Source organism: Meriones unguiculatus, chromosome 21, assembly GCF_030254825.1.
Source record: "Meriones unguiculatus strain TT.TT164.6M chromosome 21, Bangor_MerUng_6.1, whole genome shotgun sequence".
Taxonomy (NCBI): Eukaryota; Metazoa; Chordata; class Mammalia; order Rodentia; family Muridae; genus Meriones; species Meriones unguiculatus.
This window is the reverse complement of record NC_083368.1, coordinates 36,148,645-36,175,880: the sequence shown is the minus strand read 5'-3', so window position 1 is coordinate 36,175,880 and position 27,236 is coordinate 36,148,645. Positions and strand designations below refer to the sequence as shown.

The 27,236-nt window shown below is 42.8% G+C and overlaps 1 protein-coding gene across 7 annotated transcripts in view; it reads right to left on the bottom strand.

Annotated features, from left to right (window-relative positions):
• Positions 1-25,337, bottom strand: part of Dync1i1 (dynein cytoplasmic 1 intermediate chain 1) — a 285,397-nt gene extending 260,060 nt beyond the window's left edge. For 2 of the 7 annotated variants that reach the window (XM_060374068.1, XM_060374071.1), the window contains exon 1: positions 25,073-25,336. The gene's annotated coding sequence lies outside the window, so the exon portion shown is untranslated. Of the gene's footprint in view, positions 1-25,072 lie in introns of all 7 variants that reach the window. The other 5 variants (XM_060374072.1, XM_060374074.1, XM_060374070.1 and 2 more) reach the window with 3 other exon arrangements.
• Between the last annotated feature and the right edge of the window lie 1,899 nt (positions 25,338-27,236).

The window sequence follows — 27,236 nt, the reverse complement described above, 5'->3', positions numbered from 1 at the left end:
TATCCACTGGTGTCCGACGCCAGTATGTATACAGCTGAAGACACCGACTGTCTCTCCTTTAAGACCCATGAGTAACCAACAGCACAATGGGGTGGGGGCAGGGTGCCCCATGAGCTCAACCCAAGTCCGTAACTGACTACCAGCAGGTGTGGTGTTACACAGCCCACCACAGCTCCGAAGTTCAGTCACAGGAATTAGCTTGTCTCCTCAGCAAGGTACGAGGATGAGGAGGCAGCCCAAAGCAGGCCCGCAGACGAAAGGAATTACTAGCTAGCATTACTAGTTAGCATAGAACTAAGGCTATTAAGACAACTCAAAAAACACTGAAGAGGCTTAAAAAAGAGTGAATTAAGAAAAGTGTGCACACTCGTTTTTCTAACTGTAGTGGAGCTGCGTTGTGGAAGGACACAGCTCTACAGGACCTGGCTACTTATTGATTTTCGTATTTGTTCCAAACTAGACACTTAGCATTAACCCCCAGGGCAATAAGAAATCTCAGTAGAATGCCTCATAAAGGGTTTGGCAAGTATGTAGTTTGGAAAATGGATGGGCTTTCACACACAGCGTGATGCCTTACATGGTGCCTAAAATGCAGTGTCAGCACTGACCCCCACAGGATTGATTTCCCAGGGGCCTTGTCAGTCCCACCCTCTCTACATCCCTGCACATAAAACAGGGCCACTGGGGGTAGGTGGGGGTGCAAAACTTAAGCTCTGTGAGTTAAAGAGCAATTCTGACAGCCACCCCTGCCAACTGACGCTCCCTTGACACACTTGGAAAGCTGGTCTTCTTCATCCACAGATGGCAAGAGGTTGGGAAGACAGATCATGCCTATCTCTGAGGATATTGTCTGTCTTTTCCCTGTCAAAGCATGGCATATCCGCTCGCCCATTATCCAATTCATGGCTTGCCTCCCCCGGGCTCAGGGCCAGTCGCAATGGAATTTGACTCAGTTCCATCCATTCTGGATCAATCCATGCACCCACTGATGCCTGCTCTGATCTCCACAGCAGAGTCCCATAATCTCAACTCCTTTCCTGCTGGTGTCTCTCGTGCCATGCTCCTTTCACTCGTGTCCATCGACAAAGTCACCCTGCCTATTCTTCAACCCCCCACACCCGATCTCTTACCCTAAGCCTTCCGGGTTCAGTATAATGGAGCAGAAGCCTAACTCATCTTTTCTGTTTCTTCGTGTACCTAATGACCCTGACTCCAAAACAGACAATGTAAAGTCCAAATCATCTACTCCATTTACTCTGGATTCCAAACACCAATCACCAATCAGTCTGATGTTTTCCAGATTCCAACGGCCTTTTTTTCCCCTGTCCGTTCTTTACTTCCTGCTTCATATTCACTCTCACTCAGTTCTGCTCACCCAGGCTGTGGTCGGTTTGTATCATTTGGCTTCTGTTTTCTTATGATCAAGGCAAACTGCTGTGCGACTGACCTCAGTTAATGCACCAATGTAAGGAAAGAGCTCATAACAGTGGCTGACAGATATTAAACCCTCACAGGACGTTGTCTCTCTTCTGCCATCATTCCTTTACCTCCTCCCCTGTGTTGGACAGTTTACGTCAACTTGACACAAGCTAAAGTCATTTGAGAAATTGCCAATTAAGAAAATGCCTACATAAGCTTGGGCAGGAGACAAGCGTGTATGGAATTTTCTTAATTACTGATCAATGGTGGAGGGCCTAGTTCATTGTAGGTGGTGCCATTCCTGGGCTATTGTTCTTGGGTTCTAGAAGAAAGCAGGTTGAGTAAGCCACGAGGAGCAAGCCAGTAATCAGCAGCCCTCCTGGCCTCTGCTTCAGCTCCTGCCTCCAGGTTCCTGCCCTGTTTGGGTTCTTGTCCTGATGTCCTTTGATGATAAAAGTGATATGCAAGTGGAAGCCAAATAAACCCTTTCCTCCCCAGATACTTTGGTGTTTCATCACAGCAGCAGTCCCTCAAAGTAAGACATCCCATCCCCTTTTTTATTTCTATTGCTATTATTATTAGCGATATTGATTTTCATGCCAGTCCTATCCCCCATCACCATTTCCACTCTAACTCATTTTTCGATCCCAACAATCGCTTATAAAGTATCGCTAGGGGAACAGGGAAACCCATTACAGGTATAGCACAAAACTGATTTAACATCAGAATCCCAAGAGCCAGGTCAGTCAGTCTGTGTGCCTGAAAGTCCAAGTCACCTAAGGCGACAGAAAGATCTCTACCTATAAAAGTTTACAAGGAGAAGTAGAAGCAAAGGGTTGGACGAGAGGCCTGACACAAAAGCGAAGCTATTTTAACAATTAAATGCATTAAATGCAGTAATCTAATTAGTTCTTCTGTGAACATAGGAATTCCAAAACAAGCTGGGCAGACACCCTACTCTGTACTACCCATTTGCCCCCAAGGAGCATGAGTTTCAACAGAGGAAGGAATGGGAAAAGAGGGGATGAGGAAATGAGAAAGTAAAAGAAAAAAGTAGACTGTGAGTGGGGAAGGAAAGTACAGCCGAGGTCACGACCCCTCGGAGCTTCCCTGACATCTTCTACACAGTTCTGTGTTCATCCACAGCCATGAGGCAATGCCAAACTTGAGCGTGCTGGAACACCCCAAGAATACCAACTCAACACCTTCCTGTCCCCATTTGCTCACGTCCTCATGGGCCAGCTCCACTCAGAACCAAGTGTCTGCAGGAGAAGCCACAGGATTAGCTCTGTTTACACAGCTGCCCAGGAACAGCCCGCTCAAGGCCGAGCTTCTGAACAATACAGCCCTCTATTTCCTTTGGTTGTCTAGGTTGGCAGCAGCTGGGGATTCCATTCCTAACACCGGCATACACGAATGTAGTTTTAAGCTTAAGGCTGGAATTCTATAAGGTCTAAGTCACTGCCTAGCTGTTGCCAAACACACTGAAAAAAAAAATACACAGCAGTAAGTTCTCTTTTCCTGCCTGGAAACAGTTGTTCTCGTCAGATCTTCATGGTCAGGTATTGGCCTGTCCATCTGCAACTAGGTATGTGGTCTGATAATGCACAGAGTCATCTCACCTGCCTGGTTTCTCATGCACTACATCACCTTCTACCTAGAGGGGAAATCAAGAGACAATACCAACTGCACCCATTAACCCATTTTTGCAGCTACACCTCACAATAAGACAAAATAGATGTCTCAGGAGGAACGGGCTGACAGAAGATTTACAAGGGATATTTGATATGTCTGTAGTTGTTGTAGCTCTGAACATGGATCTCAGAGCTTTGCACATGCTAGGCAAGTAGTGTATCACAGAGGTAAATTCCCAGCTCTCCTTTCTAAAACTGAGAGTGTGTATGCACATATGTACACGGAAGTCAGAGCATAATCTCTACGGTCGTTCCTTAAGTACTAGCCACCTGTTTGCAGACACAGAGTCCATCTATCAGCCTGGAATTCATCAAGTATGCTAGGCTGGCTAGCCGGAAACCCCAAGGGATCTGCCTGTCTCCACCACTTGAGCTCTGGGATTACAAGCACATGCCATCATGTCCAGCCTTTCTTGGTTGTGGTAATTTTCAAGTGCACATTCAGGAAATTGAACTCAGGTCCTCATGGCAAGCACTTTATGACCTGAGCTGCCTCTCTAGCCTATTTCCTAGATTTTTACAGCCATCAGTAGACTAGGAAAATACTAAAGATATTTATGTCATGATAGGACAGTATCCAGGCTTAGTTATACTGTATAAGAGAAATTCTCAAACATTTTGTTCTCTGTACCTCCTTACAAAAATGATCTTATAAAAATATCAAGTACCTTAAACAGCTTTTGTTCATGTGGATGGTATCTATTAACATTAACCATGTTATCCCGTGAATCTAATAAAATGTCAATATGTGTAGTAATTAATTTTAGAGCAACAAACACATTTTTTGTTTTAAAACTGTCATCTTAGAAAAAAAAATAGTAAGAAAAGTGTAATGTTTTTATATTTTTCATATATCTTTTATATATCTAAACAGAAATCAGTGGGAGTCTCATGGCTGCTTCTGTGCACTCTTGTGATCTATTCTTTTAGTTGAAGTATATGAAGAAAACCTGGCTTCACATAGCTATGCAGTCTGAGGAAGAAGGACTCAAGTAGCCTCTTCAGGTTATTGTGGGCTTTCTTTGATTTTTCACCAAAAGTCAACATCTAGCACAGTTTCTGGAAGGCTAATTTCAGTGTGTATATAAATCATATCAATTGATGAACTTTTTGTACATTGGATTTTTGTTACATTCAAGTCCACGGATCTGTTTTGTACTTTGAATGACTCTTTTAGGAATGTGTGATTTTCTAATGTCATACAATGGTTATGGAAGGGGGAAGGGAATCAATAGTTAGAAAATATTGAATTTTGCAAATTTCCCATTTCATTATATAATATCCAAAAATCAAACTGAAAACTGTTATAATCAATGTCTTCATAAAACTCTCCAGGTATTGTAGACTCTCAAATTCATGGTGGTGGCAGGTAAAGGACCCCCTAAGTGTTTAATAGCTTATACTTTATTAGTAGAAATTATAGACAGCTGCGCTCTCGTAGAGACAAGCTCATGAATTGACTTTTTGGGAAAATCTCTCTCCAATCCCAGGGCCTTGCACATTTCATTCCCTATGCCAGCCAAGAGCTCTGCTGCTGAGGCCCATCTCCATCTCCTTAAAGGATGTCATTTAGCTGAGATTGGCAAGTGAAAAGATGTTCATATTTAGTTCTGCAGGAAATTTCCCTAAAGGGCCTCATTTTCTCTAACTACTGCTCACATATTTTTCTAGTATTTCTAAATCATTTGGTTTCTTAAACTTTTGAATTCCCAGATTCATAGTCTGTCAATTACTGTTACAAAGCAATCTAAACATATATTATTTGTTTATTAAAAAGGCAATATTTTGAGTTCACAATTCAAACTATCACAATGAGGATTTTTCTTAAGACAACTAGTAAATGTTCGTAGGCAACAGTAAAGCTGTTCACTGTCCTTGCCACACAATAATATTTACTCTAAAAAAGTGAAAGTTTAGGAATATTAGTATGTTTGTGTTCCATGGTAGAGCTCTTGCCTGCTTGAACAGGTCCTGGGTTCCACTCTGAAGTGTCTTAAGCACACTTGGGGGCTTTCTTTTTAAGCTGTGATTGCGCAGCAATGGAGTTTGCTACTATCATTAGTGGTGTGGTCCCCCTGCCTTGAGTCATGCTTAGGCACCAGCAATTAGACTCAACATTTCTGTTATCCTCCCAGCATCTATCAACACAAGGAAAAATGACAGATAGCATCTTAGTGTTATTATGAAAATAGTTTTGACCCTTAAGATATTAAGTGTGTGTTGGAGCCTGAACAGATCTCCAAGCTGTGCTCTTACTTAACCTGCTTCTAATAACATGGAGTTCATTCTAAAGCTTGCAAAGACATTCACTTAACAAAATGTCACTATTTAAGCTATTTCCCCAAAGGAAATAGCTGTCTGCTTCCAGCCTATCAGGTCCCATCAGGACTGCTTGGATCCTCTTCCTCTGTGGGCTGGCTAGGTCACCCAACTAGGGAGAAGTGATCAAGGATCAGGCAAGTGAGTTCATGTCAGAGAATGCCTCTCCTCCACTTACTAGGGAACCCACATGGAGACTGAGCAGTGTATGGGCTATATCCAAACAGAGGGTCTAGGTCTTCTCTATGTATGGTCTTTGGTTGATGCAACAGTCTCTGCAGCCCTTCCTGTGCCCAGCCTTTTATTGGCTTTGTTGGCTCCATTTGTGGCTCCTGTCCCCTCCAATTCCTTTTATATCCACCTTCTTCCATAAGACTCCCATTGTTCTGTCCGAAGTTTGGCTGTGAGTCTCTGCATCTGCTTCAATTTCCTGCTGTTTGGATTCTTTTAGAGGACATCTGTGGTAGGCTCCAGTCCTGTTCCCTCTATTCTACCACTTCTGGTGTCTATGCTGTTTTCCCTTTTGAATGAGAATTAAGCATCTTTCCTAAGGTCATCCCTGTCATTTAGCTTCTTTAGGTCTACAAAATGGGGAAAGATCTTCACCAACCCTACATCTGACAGAGAGCTAATATCCAGAATATATAAAGAACTCAAGAAATTCAACACCAAAAAAAAAAAAACCAAAATATCCAATTAAAAAATGGCCTACAGAGCTAAATAGAGAATTGTCAACAGAGGAATATCAAATGGAGAAACACTTAAAGAAATGCTCAGTGTCCTTAGTCATCAGGAAAATGTAAATCAAAACAACTCTGAGATTCCATATCACACCCATCAGAATGGCTAAGATCAAAAACTCAAGTGACAGCACATGCTGGAGAGGATGTGGAAAAAGGGGTACTCTCCTCCATTGCTGGTGGGAATGTAAACTTATACCACCACTTTGGAAATCAATCTGTGCTTTCTCAGAAAACTGGGTATAGCACTCCTGGGCATGTATATATATAAAGGCTCAACCATACAACACGGGCATTTGCTCAACTATGTTCATATCAGCTTTATTTGTAATAGCCAGAATCTGGAAACAACCTAGATGTCCATCAACCGAAGAATGGATACAGAAATTATGGTACATTTAAACAATGGAACACTACTCAGCTATTAAAAACTGAGAGACCAAAGAATTAAAAATTAAGTTTCATGGGTTACTGAGCTAAAAAGTTTAAAGCATATCAGACCAGTTGCTTGACCTTGCTGCTTCTAGGCAGATCCAACCAACTGTAGAGAAAAGCTGACCTTGCTGCTCATTAGAGATACTGTTGCCAGGAAACTGGCCCAGATGGCCCCCAACTTGTTCCAACTCATAGCTTTGTTCCTGAAAATAGCACAGACTGAGTTAATTGCCCCTCTTAGCCCAAGGCCAGCCATCCTCCCCACCCTGCCACAAAAGAGAGAACAAAGAAAACCAGACCGGTTCATGGTTTTGGCCCCTTCCCACAGCAAACTGTTTCTGAAATGTAGCATCCCATTTTCTGTTTTAACCACTAGAAGCTTGCCAGGCTGGAACCCCCTGCTTTGGATGCACTGGGAAGGACTGGGACCTATAAATCCCACAATCCGGAGTTTGGTGCTCTCTTCTGGATACCAATGTCTTGGTGTCTGTGAGAGTCCCAGCTCAAGCTGCAAATAAAGATCCTTGTGTGTTTTGCAATGGACTCGACTACTGGTGGTCTTGTGAATCGTGCATAACAAAAAAAAAAAAAAAAGGAAATCATAAAATTTGCAGGCAAAGGAATGGAACTAGAAAAGATCATCCTGAGTGCGGTATCCCAGAAGCAGAGAGACACGTATGGTATATACTCACTTATAAGTGGATATTATTAGCCATATTATATAGAATAAATCTTTAAAGAAAAGACTTTTCTGTGTCCCCATGTCCCCATCCCTCACCCTCCATCAGTGGACACAACACACACACACACACACACATACACCTCTTTAAGCAAAAGAACACTCTTCTTTCTTGCTTTATTTTTTCTTTATTGTTATTATTTATTACAATTTATTTATTTTGTATTCTGGATGTAGCCTCCTCCCTCATCTCCTCCCAGTCCCTCCCTCCCTTGAAAACTCTTCTTAAAAGGCTTTTGGAGTGGACATGTTTTAGTCTACTTTCAGGTCTGTTTCTATCATTCCTTATCACCTCCTCATGGCAGAACATGTGAATTGCAGTAAAAGCCTTTGTCTGTGAAATTTTCAGGCACATCATCAAACCCAGTACTGAATGGTCTTAAGGACTACATGAATTCTATCTACCTAGGATGAATCTATTTCCTTCAGCAGACAACTGTTAGTGAAAATCTATATCATCTCAACATACATATAGAATTTTGAATGTCTGTATTGAGTTTCTGTATACCTCTCAACTGTATTCATACCAAGTTCTTAACTGGGAAATGAGGCAACTTTTAAAAGTAAGACTTTTCATGCTGAATTTCTGAGGTGTATTTATGACTATCATGTCTGTGTGCTGTCACTAGTCCTTCTTTGCTTCCTGATTCTGAGCAGCCAAATTGCCTGCTTATGATGAAATCTGAGCATTGAAAATTGCACTACATTAAACAGGACAGACTCAAGCACTCAGCACAGAGGCCATTATACTAGAGAGTAAAATCAATCCATAGGAAATCTGTCCTCATCTAGTTAACAGAGCCAGAATGAGAGCTCTTAAATCTTAAAGGACTTGAAAGCCATTCTTATCTTTGCCAAAAAGTTGGAAAATCTCTGTCTTATTTCTGACCCCTACAGTGCATTTCATTAACTTAGAATCATTCAACATGATTCTCTTTGAAAGAGGAATTGTCCCTCAATTAAGAGAATCAGCCATTCATATCTTAGAGTATTTCCCACCAGGAAATGCTCAGATAATATCAAGAGTCCTTAGAAAATGAGAATTTCAAGTAGAATCTTTGAATGCATACAAAACCAGAGATAGAACAGTTTGGACAACTATAGGGAAGTATTGTGGAATTGTATCTATCAAAATTAGGGCACAGAATGGATGAGAAAATGAAATCACAAGTAAGGACATGGGAGCCCTCTAGGGAATATCAAAAGGAAAACCAGCAGGAAGAAAGATGAAGGACTTTGCAATAGAATTATTGGATCAAAAAATCTGGAAAGGATGAGTCATCTGCCTTAGTCAAGTACCAGGCCAGGTAACTAAACCAAGAAAACAGGTAGCACTGTACTTTACATAATAGGAAAGTATATCTCTCCAGTCCTAGAGATGCTAAAGTTCATTACTATGAATTGAAATCTTCAACCTATGTGCTCCCAAGAAACATATGGGAAAGAGCAGCTTATCCACAAATCATGATGTAAGCTTCATTTGAAACTGGCATGTTAGCTCCTCAGCATCACACTGGACCTACAGTAAGCTTCAAAACACACATGCTGTGTCAAGGAGAATAAAGGTGGTTTTCGGCTATTGACTTCTATGCTGTTTTCTTTTATGGTGCTGGCTGATGCCACTCGCTGAAAGCCTACCCACCAGAAACAAACAAACTCTTACACATTCATGCCTTTGTTTGTGTGCATGAAAAACATACCCTGACATCTGTTAGTCATGAGTAAGACATTGTGGAGCTAACAAACTTTTCAGAGCTCTCTAACCCTCAATGCTCCCCTTCCCCCCCCCCACCACACCTTGTTTCTAGATAACTACAATAGCACTTACAGGCTGATTCCCTTGAGGACTCCTGCTTCCGGCCAGCTGATTGTGGCTATAAAATCTATTTTGAGAGACTTCTTTCAAGCAAACCTATCCAAGTACTATGTAATAAATCTTCTTACAAAATGTTGCCATCTCATAGTTTTCTACTGTCTGTCCTTAATCAGCCTCCCAATCCTCACAGTCATCATCCCCCACAGACATGTTTCAATAGTCCTCCAAAGCTCATTATGTAAAATTTGCAATCTTGCCATCCCTTATTCAGACCCTTTCCCATTACCCAATGGTAGTCTTCATCATTGCTCACCTGGCAGTCCTGATAACCCTCTTAACCTTGTATTTTCTTCTTGATTAATTTTATTCCTCACTGGACAGCCTCCACAGTGAGTGCACAATCTTTTGGTCACCCAAATTGGATGAATGAATTCCACACATTGCAGCATGCCTATGGTATCGCACAAACTCCGTGTCTGTGCACAAAGCCCCCCTTCTCTTCCATCTCATCATCCATAGACTCCCACTTCTCGGTTCTTGTCTTGACGTCACATATCAAACTATTCAATGCCTTTGCAACTCAGTAAATTTCAGAAACGCTTTTCTCATAACTCATTACTTGCTAACTCCCGATCATCTCTTATATCTCAACTCAGGCAGACCCTCCAGAAGGCTTTTGTAAGCCATTGAATATAAAAGAGGAAAAAACACCTTTTCCTTCTGTCTATCTTGGATTCACTGTCTCTGGAGACCCTATAACAAATGACAGATTAACAAGAGAAAATTATAGTTTTATTTATGTAAGTTATATATACATATATATATACATTTACATATAAGGAGATTTCTGCCTTTCTATGGGGATGAAGACAGAAATAAATAAAGCCCGTGTTTTTATAGAGATTTGATGAAGAATGAAGAGTCACAGCCAGGGCTGGTGGGAAGACTCAGTTGGTAAGGGTGCTTGCTGCCAAGTCTGCCAATGTGAGTTCTAGAACCACAGGCCAGAGGGGATTTACATGACCGGACCTGTCCCATCACACAAAAACACACCCATTCACACATACACAAAAACAAACAAACAAACAAACAAATGTCATTTCCTTAAAATGCTTTTTGAAAAGTAGTATAACCACAGGGTAATAAACTAAAGAAGCCTCCCAATCCTCATCGCTCAGATTCTGCTCTGTATTCTTGGTGAGAAATATAGGTAGGGGTGCCTCTCATATCGGGGTCCTGCTTTAGAGAAGGACAAGCTATTTCTCAAATCTCACCACTTTGGTGCCACGACCTGTGGGACTGTATGCTGAACCATGTCACAAACATGGGCCAAGCATGCTCACAAGTGTCCTTAACATCCTGTGCAGGACAGAACACGGGTGTGACCACCATGAGATTGACATTCTGTTGATGTGATTTTCCCCTCCTGCGACACTGACAGATGCCGGTGCCAGGGCCACAGCTAAGTTTGCAATGCACCCTTAGCTCAGGCAGTGAGCTCAGTAAGCACCTCTTGAGCTGCTAAGCAACCACAGCATAGGAATGGGAACGGGAAGCTTCCCATGCTTTCACTGAGATACAAGGGAATCTTCCGGTCATTAACAGATTCCACCAGTGTGCTGTGATTTTTTTAAAGAAAAAATTCAAAGAAATTCTATGGCTACATAAAAAACAAAAATAAAAAGTTTATTTCCACGGTAAAGGAAATTCATCTCCTCACCATCTAGCACAGGTGTGCAGCAAACACACCCTCCAATATCACTTCACCTATTAAACTATCTTTTATGAAGCAATCACCACTATCGAGCCATTGATACAATCTTCCTGCCTGCTTTACATTTTTAATCTCTATTTACTGACTCCAAATGGACTAGTTAGCAAAACCCATTGAACTGATAACTGACAGCCTCTATTGTTTAATCACACATAATAAATTCAGCAGTCTACAATTTATTGCCCCAAATGCCTTAGAATAGATCATCAAGCTGAAAGCTGGTCTTTCTCTTTAAAACTGTAAAAATAATCTGTGCTTTGGAGAGTTCTCTGTTGCACCCAGAGATATTTTCCTCTGAGTTGCTAAGATAATAAAATAATGCATCTAAAAATAAGTGGCTTTCAGGTAACCTGGAAGATCAATCTTTAATGTAACTGTTAACAAGCAAATCTTTAGATATGATTCGCGTTAGCTGTAACTAGGATTGCCCAGCCTGATGTTATTATTCACAGAACATCTTTGTTCTGTGAAGGTAATTCAATTCTAACATGTCAGATGTAGACCTGCCTACCATGGTCCTCTCTCCAGATATAAAATGTGGGCAAATCAAACTGCCAATGCCCTTGGCATCTCACACGTGAGAACAAATTCAAACTACCCCAATAGAGGAGAGCATATCAAAAGACACTAGAAAGCTAGAGAAAATTTCATATTTAAAAATTCAGTAAAAATAGGTTTTCCTAAGGTAAGTCATCAATATATATGCTTATGAAAAGTCAAATTCTTGTAATCTTCTAAAAATAGAAGACATCTCAACATCTTAATAAAATCACCCTCTAAGCTAACCACAGAATATTTACAGTTTTATAATTGAGTCTATGGAATGGCAAGGGCCAGTAAATCCTAAAAAACATAAACTCGAGAAACAGAGATACAAGAAGGCCATGTAGAGAATTAGTCCAAAGCAAACCACTTTAATATTAAACTTGATTCTTCACAGCACACACACTTAAGGACTGTGTGCCTATGGTTATATTTTTCTTTGTCCCTTGATCCATTCTTGTCGTCTTAGCATTTAATTGGTTTGCTCTCCTTCCTTTATACTGTTTCTTTGTTATAGTCCTTCACTCTCTGTCAGCAGTTTTCCTCCCAGTGTGTGTTCTATGGGTGATAAAGAATGAGGCAGCTGAGAACAACACAGAGCTACCAAGAACTCCATAGGTCAGTGCGATCTGTGGTGACTCTATAGGCGGACCAAGCCAAAGCTTCACAGAGTAGATAGATTAAACCATTACAAAAGAACTAAGACCTAATAAAGCCTAGGTGAGTGGGGGCTCCCAAGTAGAGGAGGAACTTTGGACAAAGGTGGGGAGGAGGGAAGATGACCAGTCCTGAGGGTAGGTAATTTGATATGGACGGAATATTAAGTACAAGAGAAATACTGTAAGATATGGAGATGGGAATGAAATCCAATGTTAGACCCCCTGATGTTGAGTTGGTTACCACTCTACTTTGCACAGAAATGCAAGATAACCTGACAAGGGGGGGGAGGGTTCAACACTAAATCCAGGTGAGAGGTCACCCTACAGAGAGAGATTGCTGTGCTATGACCCAAGTGGATCTGCAGGTAGGACAGAAACAGAAGAATCTCATCAAGTACAATTCTGGATAATTTACTTCTATCATAAACTATGTACTATGTCATCCTTTCAAATCAGGGATTCCAGTTCATTGCAGAGTTTTGAAATCGTGGTAGTGGCCATAGACAGCCGTTCTTGTTATAAACAGATGAGAACCATTATGGCAGATGCTAATGGAAAATCCTGTTTGATGGTGTTGGTGTTGGACAGGCAAGCACATACGTGTGATGTATTATTGTCTGTGGCAGTTAGAGTGAGACATCTTTATCATTTCCACAACTTGATATAGTTTAAATTCTAATTTTATCTCCATCTTTGTTCTTTCTCAATCAACTACTTTCTTGCAGTGATAGCCCTAATTTGTGACATTTACCCAGGACATCAAGGTGAGCAGAAAAGGGTGATGACCATTAATGGAGGAGACTGAGGCAGCTCTAATGACACTAATAGCCGCTATCTGGCTATCTGGTGTTCATTATCTGGGTGTACATGTAACATGTAACCCACTCACAGGGAGAGTATGGTGAGAAAAATCTTCCACAGGAGTCCCAAATCAGTCTTCACTGCTTGCTTAAATCTACCAGCAAACAGAAAGGAGGGCCTGAGTCCTTGAAAGCTGTAAGGCGCCTACACATGGAGGAAGATGCCCCTACAAGATCAGCCCACCTTCGTAGCTATTTTCTTATGTCCACAAGATTAGAGAAAACCCATATCACCCTTCCAGACATGCAGGGGCACTGCATGCTCTTATAGGTTATGTCAGCACAAATGCTGAGTGACACTGTAGGCTTTGGGCATTGGCTATTTGTCCAATCAGCACAAACTTTATACCTCTTTTTAGAAAGCAAATGGCAGTCTGAAAAGCTTCTACAAATACTCCAGCCAGGCCTGGCACGGCGAGCCGCATTTGAATGGATAACTCTGTGGTATGAGACAGCATTCAGAACAGATTTACCCCACTCTTAAAGAGACTTAAACCTCCCTGATACTACATGCATTTTTTTTTAATTCAAAAAGTTTAATTTAGCTACAGCCATTTCCAACCATCTGTCTCTCTGAGTGAACATAGGCTTGTATATATTAGATCTTAAAGAGAACAAGTTTTGGCAAAAGGAATTGTAAAGTGGTGGATGAATCATATCATGTTAAGGAGTGACAAAAAATGCAAAGCAGCAACTGAAACAAGCTCTTCTCTCTTCCTTTCTCTATTAGGCTTCCCCGTTACAGGTCATTCTTTGATTTAATAGCAATTAGATGTTTCCCAACAAACCACAATGATGCAAAATATCAGAATAACTACAAGTAACTTCTCCAGTTTGAATAACAGGTGATGATGCAAAGGAGCTCTGTAAGAATTTGGAAGTCATACACGGTCACTTTCCGTCATTTCTTGAAACCAAACAAACAGGAGACTGAGTTTCACACCAGGAATGCTTATATTATGCAAGTAATTTGTACTAGACATGTCAGGATATCTATTTTGAAGCTTAACTTCTCACGTTTTTCATGCTGTAAAGCAAAGGTGTGATATGTATGGAAGTGTTAATTTGAGTTGTTGGCATTGGTTAGCACACTAAATTAGATACCATTGAATTAATGTGTGAGTGCTTGCATTTTTCAAGGTTATTAAAAGTTTTAAAAAATACATATTTTGCTTCTGCAGTTCAATTGAACCAAAAAGCAAAAACAATGGCCCTGGGTCCCTTGCAGCCTGAGAGTACAGCTTACTGCTTGCTGCCTTTCTGGCCCCCAGAGCCACTCAACAGTATGTTGGAACTGGGCTGTCCTGAAGACACAGGCCCTGATTCTGTGACTGGCTCCTATGGCTCTTCCTTCACACAGTTTTCCAGCTCCCCTCCTAAGCACATGTCAGTGTCTGGCTGCTGCAGCTCTTCCTTCACAAAGCTCAGTTCACGTTCCAGCTACGGCATGCTGTCTGCAGTAGGCTGTGCCATCTCATGTCTTTATCACGTTTTCCCCATGCTGTGTTGCTGGAGTTTTCCAACCCACCCATATTATGACTTTTTGAGACGGGCTCTATTTTGATCATTTATATATGTACCACGGTATACTCAGAACAGCACTTTTACTTGATAGGGCCTTCATGAGTTGTCATTCGGTTGAATTAACATAAAGATAAATTTAGCATCATGGATCCAACTACATGAGCGGTAAGTGTTTGAGAAAAATAGTTGATTTAAAAATATTTGAGGGTTGATTAAAACTTTGTATTTTTTTTGATATAAGGTTTATCCAGTATGCAATGTTGCCTCAGTGATGGGAGGGTAGTTCAAGATGAAGCCTCCACATTTGGGGTGTAGAGTACATATGATGAGAGGGAACTTGCTGACCCACAGTGCACACGGAGCACCCGCAAGCAAAATCTCCCATCATTGCTTTGCTGAAGAGTGAAGACTGCAATCATTTCCTATCATAGTATCATACAGCCTGATCTGATCAGAGAAGCCAATGGCCCAACTCTATCCTGGTGAGCCAAGATTCTTGTTACTCTCATTGCCCTTGAGTTAGTTCTGGAAATTGCCAGAACTAACTTCTTCTCCTACCCCTGGCTATGGGATGTCCTGTGAAGAGGGTGTAAATATAAGAAAACACCAAGTCCCTATTGCCAGGTCCAAAGGAAATCCCAGTTTCCCAAACTCCAAAAGGCAGTCCAAATATCCAGAACTAAGCTCAACCTGGACTATAAGAGGCGTTCTGCTGCTGAGAAAAAAAGGAGCATTTGTTGGAAACATGTGAAGCTGGTTCTCCTTGGCCAAAAGGAATCATTTTCCTTACCTATGGATACCTGTCGCATCTATAAAAGTCCATGTTGGCCCCAAGACTCTCTCAGTATCACAAGTACCTGTTACACGTTTCAAAATCCATCCTGCTCTTCCACACCTCCTCCTCTATCCTAACTCTTTCCAACTCACAGCTTTCCCTCCTCACATATAATCCCGCTATTCTCAATGTATTTGCTCATTCTCTTCCTCTATGCTCTGCTCCTATTTTCCTCTATTCTTTATCACCTGCTATTCTCTCCTCTCGCACAGGTAATCCTGGCCATATCTAGTCTGATGGCCATGTTTATTTTTTTTTCTCTCTCTGGTCTAGACTCTTCCAAATGCCTCTAGCTTCTCTCTCTCTCACATGTATACAATAAAAACATTCCACTTCACCATACCATGGATTTGTCATGTTAGTTTATACTGACATTGCAGTTTATGAATCACACAATCAGATGGTTTAAAGCAGCTCTAGTTTGTGTTTTTCTTCAAAGAGCTGAGAAAACACTCTACCTGCTGCTCACATTTACCTGCTCAGTGTAGTAGAAAGGAATCATGAGGTTGACCAGTTGTCCCCAGTGTCCTCACCCATGTTCAAAAGCAAATGTTTGCTAATGTTCTTGAAGTAATAGCCTAGCCTTCACAGAATGTAGCAAAGAAAGAACACACTGGAAGAGTGCATTTCTTCCTCCCCCACAAATGCTGTACTCCCCCTTTCAACAAAAATCTCTAATTTGTTGGCCCTCATGCATAGTATTCATATTTATTTTAGAAAACTTCAAGGAAACAAATCACAGTTTCCCTTTATAATAATGATGTGAGATACAGGGTTTCCTCTTGTCTGGGGTGCTGATTGCTTTTCAGCAGGATTTTAAAAATATTAAAAAGCTTGAAAGAGGGCACAAGAAAACATATAAACCCTCTCCTTACACTGTCCTTGGGTGGTCTATCGTTATGTGTGGATATCTAGCTTGGCATTTTAACTTAGGTGAATAGATTCCTGCCTTTCTCTTGGCCTAAGAAACGGGAGGATCCTCTTTCCCAGTGGAGGTAACCTATACCTTTCCAAGAGTGAACAAAGTCACACGTATAAAAAAAGGCAAGTAGAGAAAGGTTTTGTTATTCTTCTTCCACAAAATACACAGCATTTCCCACAACCCTTTGCTCTTTTGATACTAGTCGGTAGATGGTGTAACAGGAGAGGCAGGCCATTTAAAAAGAGGACACTGTCTAAGCACACATTTCCCCTGGGCCTGTTTCCCTTTCGGGGACCAAACACCACCAACTACAGACATTCCACAATTCCTTCTGAGACTAGGCTCTCAGGTCATCTGCACGCCCACACATTTTTAACATTCAACAGCTTGATAAACATTTAAACACATCTATGTGTTGCACTATGAAATTTTAACAGCACTCTAGAGGAGAGACCATGGTCTAATGCAATTAGTGAAAATCTATATCTTGTCCAACAAAAAAAAAAGGGGGGGCATAATTTCAGGCTTAAGATGAGCAGACATTCTAGCTTATATTAGGCAAAGAAAACTGTTTGCAGACAAAGGAGATTAAATATTCTGTCATCATTTATTCATTAGCACCATTTCATATATACTCGTTATTAGTGGCTTCATATGGGACATTGCAATAAAATATAAATCCAATTATGAATCATAACTTTTCTTCAGCACATCAACTTTGAATCAAAATATTGAACTTCTCAGTAAAGAGTATTAGGCAGAAAGGATTGGTCTAAGAGGGACTGGTTGTTAAATCCTGGCTGTGCACATATGAAAAACTTGAGTTCAGACCCCCTGGCAACTACCTAAAAAGCCCAGCATAGGTATAAGTCAATAACCCCAAGTGCTGGGGGTATAGAGTCAGGAGGGTCTCTAGAGCACCCTGGCCAGCCAGTCTGGGTGAGTCGGTGAGCTTTAAGTTCAATGAGATACCCTGACTCCAAAAATACAGGTGTGAAGAGACCAAGGAAGTTGCCCAGGAACATCAACCGTTAGCCTCCACACAAGTATGCACATTTGCATACCTAGTACATACATGTACATCATACCAGCATATATTCTCTATCTGTGTGTGTCTCTGTTTCTCTGTATCTCTGGCTGTCTCTGTCCATCTCTCCAAAGCATTAGTTTGGAAACTGAGCTGCCAATGGGCTTCCCTAGTAAGGGGTACAGAAGCTGTCTCTGACATGAACTACGTGGCCAGCTCTTTGATCATCTCTCCCCATGGGGTACAGCCTTGCTAGGCCACAGAGAAAGATGATGCAGCCAGTCCTGATGAGACCTGATAGGCTAGGGTTAGACAGAAGGGGAGGAGGACCTCCTCTATCAGGGGACTAGGGAAAGGGCAAAGGGGAAGAAGAAGGATGGAGGGTAGAACTAGGAAGAGACAAGGGAGGGGGCTGCAGTGGGTATACAAAGTGAATAAATTGTAGTAAATAAATAATAAATTAAATTAAAAAATAAAATAAAAAGAATTAGCTTAAGGGATTCATAGAGGAAAGCATATGCCCTCAAATCATCCTGCTTGCTGTTTTCTGAACAGAAGGCTCCCAAGATTCCTCTTGCTCTAGCAGAGATGAGCCATATGATTGTGAATGAGGGAAGCAAGGCATCCGAAATCCTAGGCACTTCCAGGCCCAAATACACACTGGGACCAAACTCACAATGGGTGCTACATTTCAGGAAGTGTTTTGTTTTTCCCCTAAACATTAAAATGGCTTAAAGAGAAGAAACACAACCTTTTAAGAAAATTAAGTGGGATTTATTCTGCCTTCTACTTCAGATCAGCTAAAGCCTAGTGTGAGTTTTCTATATGTCAGAGCCTCTGTTGGGAGACAGAAGGAGTTATTGGAGAACTTGGAGTATGAAAATGAAGCTGGCAAATGCATTAATAAGTGTAAGCCAAAATAACTTTTTTTTTTAAAGGTTATCATTGATTCTAAGGAGTGCAAGATCATATCTGCTCTAGAGAGGAGAATGGTAAGAGAGTGTGACTGTTTTGGGCAAAAGAAAGCATCTTCCATGGGTGGAGTGTATACTGTCCACTGTGCCTTGTGCACTCACAGTAATCTTCACACTAACTCTTTGGGCTGGGCAATTATCCCTATTGATAGACGAATAAAACGGTGCTCATGTGGGCAGCAAGTAGGCCATCTCACACCTTCCTTCTGCCCACCCCTGTCTGCTGCCTTTTGGATGCCAGGCTCCAGTTATCTTGTCAAAGGCCACAGGAATGGACTAAAATTGCACAGAATTTTTCAATGAGAAACCTGGAGAATTTTAAGAAGGGTTTCTTAACCTTGGGAGCTTTCCACACGGCACCCTCCCTCTGCAAGGTGGAGGTGGTCCTGTCTACTCTGTGCAGTCCTTTGTGTCGTCCACCCCTCTAGCATAACCACAAGGACAAGGTGTCCGGCTCCGGTACGCTGTGCACCACAGCACAGAGCACCTGGCCACTCAGAGGCTGTCCAAAAGGAACATGGAGAAGGAAGGAGCTCAGGGCACCAGTCTCCGGACCTGCAGCTTCTGTGGGTCTGCTCTCCTAAAGCTGGTCTGCCAAAGAATAGGTCCCAGTGAGGACTCCATTTCCATCTTCATTTGCAAGATATTTATTCCACAGTACTGAAGAAAATAAGAAATACAAGAAGGAAGGAAGAAAGGGAGGGAGGGAGAGAAAAAGAGAAGGAAGAAAGAAGGGAAGAAGGAAGGGAGATTATGATGAAGGGAGGTCCTAATTTTAGTGAATTTGACCACAAGCTATGAAAACATCCCTTTGCTATTATGGTATTTAAATATTAATTGAATTCATTCAGGATGCCCTTATTTTGTCTTTAAAATATCAAAGTTTATGATAGTCTGAAAATCGCATTCCATATAATTTAATTATTTTCTTTTGCCTGTGTGAGCGTGTGTGGTGTATCTGTGTGGTGTGTAGGCATATGGCTGTCATGTGTATTCACAGGAGCATACAATCCAAGCAAACACGGAAGTCAGAGGAGGACATCTGCTACCCTGACCTCTTAATCTCTCCTTTATTTCCTTGAAACAAGGATGGCAGCCAGCACTTCCTGAGATTCCTCCCGTCTCCAGCCTCTACAGTGCTGGAGTGACAGGCACATGAACCTCCTCCAGCTTTTTATGTGTGTTCTAGGAATTTGAACTCAGGTGTTCATGGTTGCACAGCAATCGCTCTTATTCAGCGAGCTACCACCCATCCCTCATGGTAATTATTTAAATACATTATTAAAAAAAACATTAGATGCCAACAAAAAAAATATCCAAGAAGTGGTGACAATTTGTTTTGTTTTGTTTTTTTAATTCTTTTAGGCCAGGCAATGGTGACACATGCTTTGAATCCTAGCAATTGGGAGGCAGAAGCAGGCAGATCTTGTGAGGTCAAGGCCAGCCTGGTCTACAGAGAGAACAGCCAGGGCTACACAGAGAAACCTCGTCTTGAATAACAAACAAACAAACAAAAACTCTTCAGGGATCATTATGTTAACTGATAATGAAGTTCACTGGTACCTGTGGCCATGCTCATCTGCTGGCTAAGGACATAGTCACACACTAAATTATCTTAGGTATGTCTCTTTTATTACAAAAAAGGCCTTAACTTCCGCAGAAATGCTTTATGCATTTGCCAAACTGATAGCACTAGCTTTTCTATACCATAATATAAAACAACGGGGTTTCTCCAAGAGTCTTGCAAGAAAATGGCAGGCTGTAAAGACGTGACGCCTTAAACAGAATCTTGAATGTGAGAGCTCCCTGCCCTCCATTTTTCTGCTTCTCTAATACAACCTCAGGATTAATATGTACTGCAAACAGAGCGTTGAGGATGTGTGGCAAGTTCAAGGCCTCCGAGGATTTAGCACAGGGCTAGCATCCCATATCACAGCAGTGTTGTAGCAGATGAGTCCCAGAAGATGAGGAAGCCTGCACGGCAAAGCATCTTTGCCATATCATCTTGAGCTGCTGCCACCCTGGGCAGACTGTCTTTAAGCTGAGTTAAATGAGGATGGTTACATTCTGGATGCCTGGAGACACATGGAAGTCACATGAGGGAGGCTTCATCTCCAATCAATGAAAACAGGCCACGCTGAGAAATGTATGCATTCTGTGTTCTTGCTGATAATACGTTCCGCCTTTTCCTATCAGCGTGTGAGATGTTCTTGAAGGACGCGAGTGCCCTCACAATAAAAAGCTACATTATACAGTACTTTTGGCAGACATGGATAAAGAAACAATGAGACTTGGTAGGAAGAGAATGAATGAACTTTAGAGTTAGGCTGATCTGTATTTGAAATCTAGTACTTCCTTAGCTGGCCTCATGTGGCCTGGGACAAGCGGTTGGATTTTCTAAGCATCTCCTTGTTTGTGTAAGAAGATAAGAGCATCTGCCTTACAGGATATTGGAACAATTTGATGAACTACTGTGTCAGTAAATAATAAAGCCCCAACTGGGTTCCAGGTAAGTGCCAAAAGAATGGACCAATGCTCCAGCCAGGGCTGCTGCTGGAGACATCAAACTCATGCAGATGTTCCTGACATCTGGGCTCTAGAGGAAGAGCCAGACATATGACAAATAACAGCATATTTTTTTCTTGGCTGGCCCTGACACAATGTTTTTTTTTTGTTGTTGTTGTTTTGTTTTGCCTTGATTTCAGTCATGACTTCTGTGTTTCTCCCCATTTCTTAAGAACCAGTGGTTCTTAATTGCTGGGAGCCAAGGCCAGCTAGTGGAAAGTTACAGACAGCTACAACAAGGTCGTGGGTGAGAGATTTATGTTTCCAGAACTTATGAGACATCTGTTCGTCAGGCTAGACATTTTGCGGTATCTTAGCTGACATTCTCGTAATATCTCTTTTAGTAAACATTCTTGTGTAGTTCTGCATCATCATTAATCACCCTGTTGTTTTGTAAATTATTTGCTGACACATTTTCCCTCCCTGCCTTCTCCCTATAAAAATTTCAAATAAACGAGAGCGAGATCAGATTATAGACTTGCTCTCTTTCTTCGTGTCTCTTGTTCCTATCCCATTCTTTTCACCCCTCCTTAGGAACTGGCTGAACTCCCACTGGACGGGACACTTAATCTTATTTTATTTAAAATATCTTAATTTCCCTTAAATATCTATGCACAGATGCATGAAATATTTTATTGACGTAACTAAATCCAATGGCCACCCCTGAAGCTTCATATGCCTCCTCTCCAGTGTCTATGGACATAAAGGGGTCAACTCTAATCATGATGATGATGATGGTGGTGGTGGTGGTGGTGATGATGGTATGATGATGACAGTAATAGAATCAGGCACCCAGGATCTCTTCCAGACTAGAACCTAGGCAGTGGAGTCTACATTATGGCAAGATTTTTCTCTGTCTTTCTCATGTCAGCTTTCCTATAGAGCAAAGTAAAGGAAATAATCCCAGGATATACTCGGTGGGTGGGGGAGTCTCCTTAAAACGTCAACCTGTTCATTGTTCCAGCAAAGTCCCCATGGGAAATACATGGTTCACATTTTCTAGGTGATAGAGAAACCACACGTTTTTAGTAAAAAGTATCTGTGGTCAAGGGAGCAGCAATTTACACAGCTTTGAAATCCTCTGTTGGGGTGAGGGAGGGGTACATTCAATGTTTTGTTTTGTTTTTCCAAAAGGTCAATAAATGGAATTTAAGTTTATGGCATCATCCACAGTAACTAATTAGGTGACTGAAAATATGGCTACACTTGTGGCTTTCAGGGTAATGTAAGAGAAAATGTTGTCAGGGGAGTTTCTGTGGTGAAAGTAGATCCTGGCAGTCCCAACTAAGCCGTGTTAGGCTTCTCATCCCTGAAACACCAGTTAAAAATACAGAAACATGACCACTTTAGGATCCAGTGACTCTTAAGTTTCACTCTGAGGCACTAACAGGTTTGGGTCGAATTAGAAGCAAGAGGTATGTATAACTGAGCAACGATCCTACCAATTGATCCCTAGGTTCCTGTTCCTGCTATAGGATGGTTTGCCAGTGTCAAAACTGTTTGAACTCCCTTCCTAGGAGGGAAGTTCCTCCTACCCTTCCCCCTGCATGAGGTTTTTCGGGAATTTTTAAATAGTTGGTGTGCATCGTTTCAATAGTCTGAAAGCCCAACTGTCTCTCTTTAACAGACATCTCCTGCTGGGATGGTGCCATTGTCCTTTTTGTTATTGTTGTTGTCATAGGACATTAGCCAAAATGGATGAGTTCTGGAGTTGACCTGCCAGACCTGGTTCAAATCCTACTCCTACCATTTATTAGCCATGACCTCTTTATATCACTTAACTCAGTTTCTTGTTCAAGTGGTCTCTACCTTGTGGAGCCAACTTAGGGACAAAAAATTAAAAAAAAAAAAAAAAAAGCAAATAACAAGAAAAGAGCCTACTACCCAGTATCTGAGATTAAAGCTATCAGAATCGCTTCACAGTCTGGAAACATGGTGGCAGATGGAGGCCTGGGCTTCTACATCAAAACTCTAGCCACTTAACTTGGGTAAACTTTAGGGAGTTACTTGACATTCTTGTGACGCAATTCTTAATCTTTAAAAAGGGATTCTATTATAAGCAGTATCTGTGTCATAAGTTTTTCTGTGAGATTTTTAAAAAATATATATATGTATATGTATAATTGAGAGGACATTTAAAATAGAATTCATGAAAAAGTGTTCAGCACATGGTAGCTGCTGCCCTTATCAGCTTTGGCTGTATTTAGTGAACACAGTGTGAGGGGATTAAAGCAGATGGATACTTACTTTCCATGGATGACTGTGACCCCTTCATTTGATGCTTGTTTAAGTGACAAAAAGAAACAGGAAATATGAGTAGTCCATAAGGATAATGGGCAAAGCCTATGCTATGGGACCAGCCTGGGATTAAAGGCTTGACATTCATTTTATACCATTAGCCTACGCAGCTGTCTGAATATGCGGAGTGTGTGGATTTCCTATGAACTGCTTGATCAACACTGGACTCAGGGGGAAAAGTTCGGCAGATGTAGATGCCGGGGTCGATATTTTTAGGAAAGACAAGTGCTAGGAGGAAATTTCATAGTGACTGCTCTTAAACAGAGAACATGATAGCAGAAAGGCCCTTCTACCATCTCAGAAGCTTGCCAGAAACTAAGTGCACAGATCAGCAGTCTAGTGGCTCTGCCCTATTCAGTCTGTGAACTGACTTTCTTCTCTCCTTTGCTCCTCACCCTAAACATGATTCTCCATAAAGATATAAGTAAGCTTTTAATGGAAAACCAACTCATGGCACATACACAATAGGAAAGGGGTCAGGAAAGGCACTGGGCAGAAGCTATGAACCAGCCCTCTCTGCCTCAGGAAGGTAGTACGCAAAAAGCCCCAGCATCCCGCAGGCCCATGCAGGTACACAGATACCAGAACCCTGAAACAAGACAGAGATGCAGGAAACGTTCTGGGACAAACATAGTGCCCAACCCTGGACAGGTTGGGAAGGTGTGCATTGGATATTTGGGCACCGTGCTGGATGGATCGTAAAAGCTGTCTCCTGATCACTGGCTCCTTGGATCTGATATCCTGGAGAGCTGGTCTCAGTGAAGAGAACCCTGCCTTAGTGCTAGGATTGCCAGGTTCTGTTCCACTAAAAATCACGGTCAGAAGAACAGAGCTAAATCCGCCTCCAACACTCTGGTTCTGATCAACACAGTTCCCACCAATAACTTCCACAATTCCACAGAACTGTTCCGGGGGCAGCTAGTCCTATCTATGCCATTAGCCAAAGCTGCCTTACACCGATGCTGGCATGCTTCTCTGTCAGCTAAGCTTCCTGCTGGTCTGCAGTGTCTGGAAGCAATTCTCTCACAACTCTGAACTGTATGAAGTCTGTAATGCTCATTCCAAACACAACTCCAGCAAGAAAATGGCTGGCTACTTGCTCCCGCCTTACGTGCGGTAGAGTCCAGGACAGCCAATATATTTATTCCGTTTTCTGCTTTTCCTCCAGCCTCTGGTTTCCCTAAGTGATTTCCTCCCCTGGTCCTCACCCTCTGCTTAACCTTTGCTGAGGCAGAAGTCATGAGACTCCCCTACACTCAGTTCCCCACCGGGGCCGCCAGGGTCACTGCTCGGATGACGACTCATAGCTTTATATGGCCAGAGCGATTCCGGGTGGGAGTGGGGGAAGGCGAGCCAGGCAGCGGCGAAGGTGTTTACTAAAACAAATCCCCAGCCACACTTTTTTTTTTCCTTCAATCCAACAGAGAAAGAAACTGGCATTTTGCATGAGTGTTTAATTAAAGCTCGGCTGCAAGCGCATTCGCCCCCTCCGACTTGGCGGGTAGCAACAGCATCCAAGAGCTTTGCAGACATGTAATCAAACAGCGTCCTTTCCCTCACTCTGCAGCCCTCCCTTCCTAAGGGCCCTGAGCTGGTAGCCCACAGGGCTGTGGACAGCACAGCCGCTGGCCTTTTGCTCCCGGAGAGAGAGAAGAGCAAGGAGGGGCAGCCTGGCATGCTCCTCCCACTGTGCAAGGTGGGCTACAAGGTGATGACACCCTTGACCCTTCCTCCACCGCCTGCGCCTCTCCACTCCCGGGGAGCTGTGGCCAGGGCTGCGGCTGAAGGGCTCCAGCCCGGAGCACCGGAGTCCGCAGGAGCCTGGGAAAGGGGCCCAGGCTGTGCCCGGCGGTGGCTGCGGCTGCCGCCGGGGCGGAGGGCTGCGGAGGCGGCCGCGCGGAGACGCGACCTCTCCCACCCACGGGTTACCTGGACGCTGTCCTCGGAGGCTCACCGGGGCGGTGGAGGAGGCGCGGGAGGACGGGGAGCAGAGCGGCGGGCCCGCTCCAGCAGGATGTGCTGTCTCACGCTGCGCGGCGAGGCTAGCGCTCCTCCAGGAGCGAGCACTTCCTCTCTCCTGAGCCTGCCACCGACAGCTCCCAGCACCCGGGCTGCGGGGCTCGCCCCGCCCACGGCCCACGCCCTCCACGCCCGCGCCTCCCGCGGGAGGGCCTCCGCGCAGCGCAGCGCAGCACCGCCTCGGGCCAGCCTGGCAGCAAGGAGATAACCAGGGGACAGTCAGTCCTGGGCAGCAGGCGGCTCACACCTAAGTTGCTGCAGAGGAGAGCTCTGAGTGTGGGAAGCGCCTCATGACTTCCTCCGTGGGCAACTTTCACTCCCAGACAGAAAAACTTTCAGTCTTTTAAGAAGAAACAGACAAGCTTAGATCCATCGGTGCTTAGATCCTTCTAGGTGCAGCTGAACCTAGATTTTCCCAGAGATACACAAACATGTAGGCATAGATACACACACACAAATATAAAATTATGTGTATATATAAATATATATTATACCCATGTAAATACATACATACACGTATACATACAGGAATAGCTACATATATGTTATATACAATGTCTGTGTGTCTGTGTGTATAGCTTGCTTCCCATTGCTTCTTGTCCTGGCTTTTAAAAAGATCTGAGTAACATTTTGGGGCTTCCCCCAAGTTTACCATACTAGCCATTACAAAGCCGAGAAATGGAATTTAGGATGTTGGGCAGAATTTAGATGTGGGCCTGGCACCATTTTGTAGATGAGCTTGGTATTATTTTGCTTGAGCTTCCTGGTCATCGCTGTGCAGATGAGGGTGTAAGTATGTGAAGGGCATCTCAGAGACACTCAAATATTTGTAATCATGTCAGTTGACAGGTGCCACAGTAATTTCAAAATAAGATTCAATTATGAACAGTATCTTATCTATCATTGTTTCAAATGTGGCTTCCTGGCTGGTCTTTTTGATCACAGAAATAGTTAAGGCTAAACGCTTCTGGGTTGTAGAGAAGGACAATGCTATGCAGTATATGCCATTGCCATGTACCGGAAATGCTCAATGCAGGTCAATGCTACATGCATTTTTTTCTTAAAATTTTCCATAAACCAATATAGTAGACAAAATTCTGTTGGAACCATGTGATGCTTAATCTTGGCGGTTTGCTTGACTAGATCTGAAATCAGCTGAGACTGCCTCTGGGGACAACTGTTAGGTATTTTCTTGATCAGGTAATGTGCCCTGGAGACACCCACCCTAAATAAGGAAATATTTTTCCATGCATTCCCTTCTATTTCCTTCCCCTTGTGCTAGCAAGTTCTTCTGTTTTGTTCATGTCTTGTTCATCTCACCCACCCTGTCACTGCTGTTCTGCAAAGACACCAGAACCAGCTTCTCCAGCCTTTCATAGCGGGCTGCAGGAATTCCCAAGGCCTCTGCAGATACATCCAGCCTCTTAACTGAGCAGTACTGGGCTCTTGTCTTCAAGTACGAAGACAGTCATTGGCCTCCTGGACGGTATCCCGTGAACCTATCTAATAATCCTCTTTTAATGTATAATCCGTTCTCTCAAGTCTGTTCCTATATAGAACACTGAGCAACACAGGCTGCAAAAGGAGCTTGAGTCTCAAAGCGTTTACGGAGAACCAGAGCTCCTGAGCAACCTAGCTGAGATCTGAACTCCATTTACCTCAGCACTTAGCTCACTGGGGAGCCCCAATTTACAACACCAAATTGTCCAGTGCCCACTGTGGGTCCAGAGCCCTGGTCCGGCTTCTTCCCCCTCAGGTGTCTTGGTATTGAAGCATACAGGTGCTGGACCCAAATAAATGAAGCTTAGCTGGGGTCTGGGTATGCAGGATCCCAGTTCAGAGGTGAATGTGCAGAGGGAGAAAGCCTTCTCCTAACAGTTCTCTGGTGTTACAGTCCTTTTGGTGACACAGCTCTCACAGGGATACAGGGTTCAGATCTCACTACCCTGGGAAATAAGGGCTATATAAACATTGGGGAAGTGGTTAGGGCACTTGGGGTGAGTGAGCCTCATTGGCTGGGGCTGAGGTGCTGGGGATGCTTCATTTGCATGGAGAGGAATTCCAGGTGTGAGGC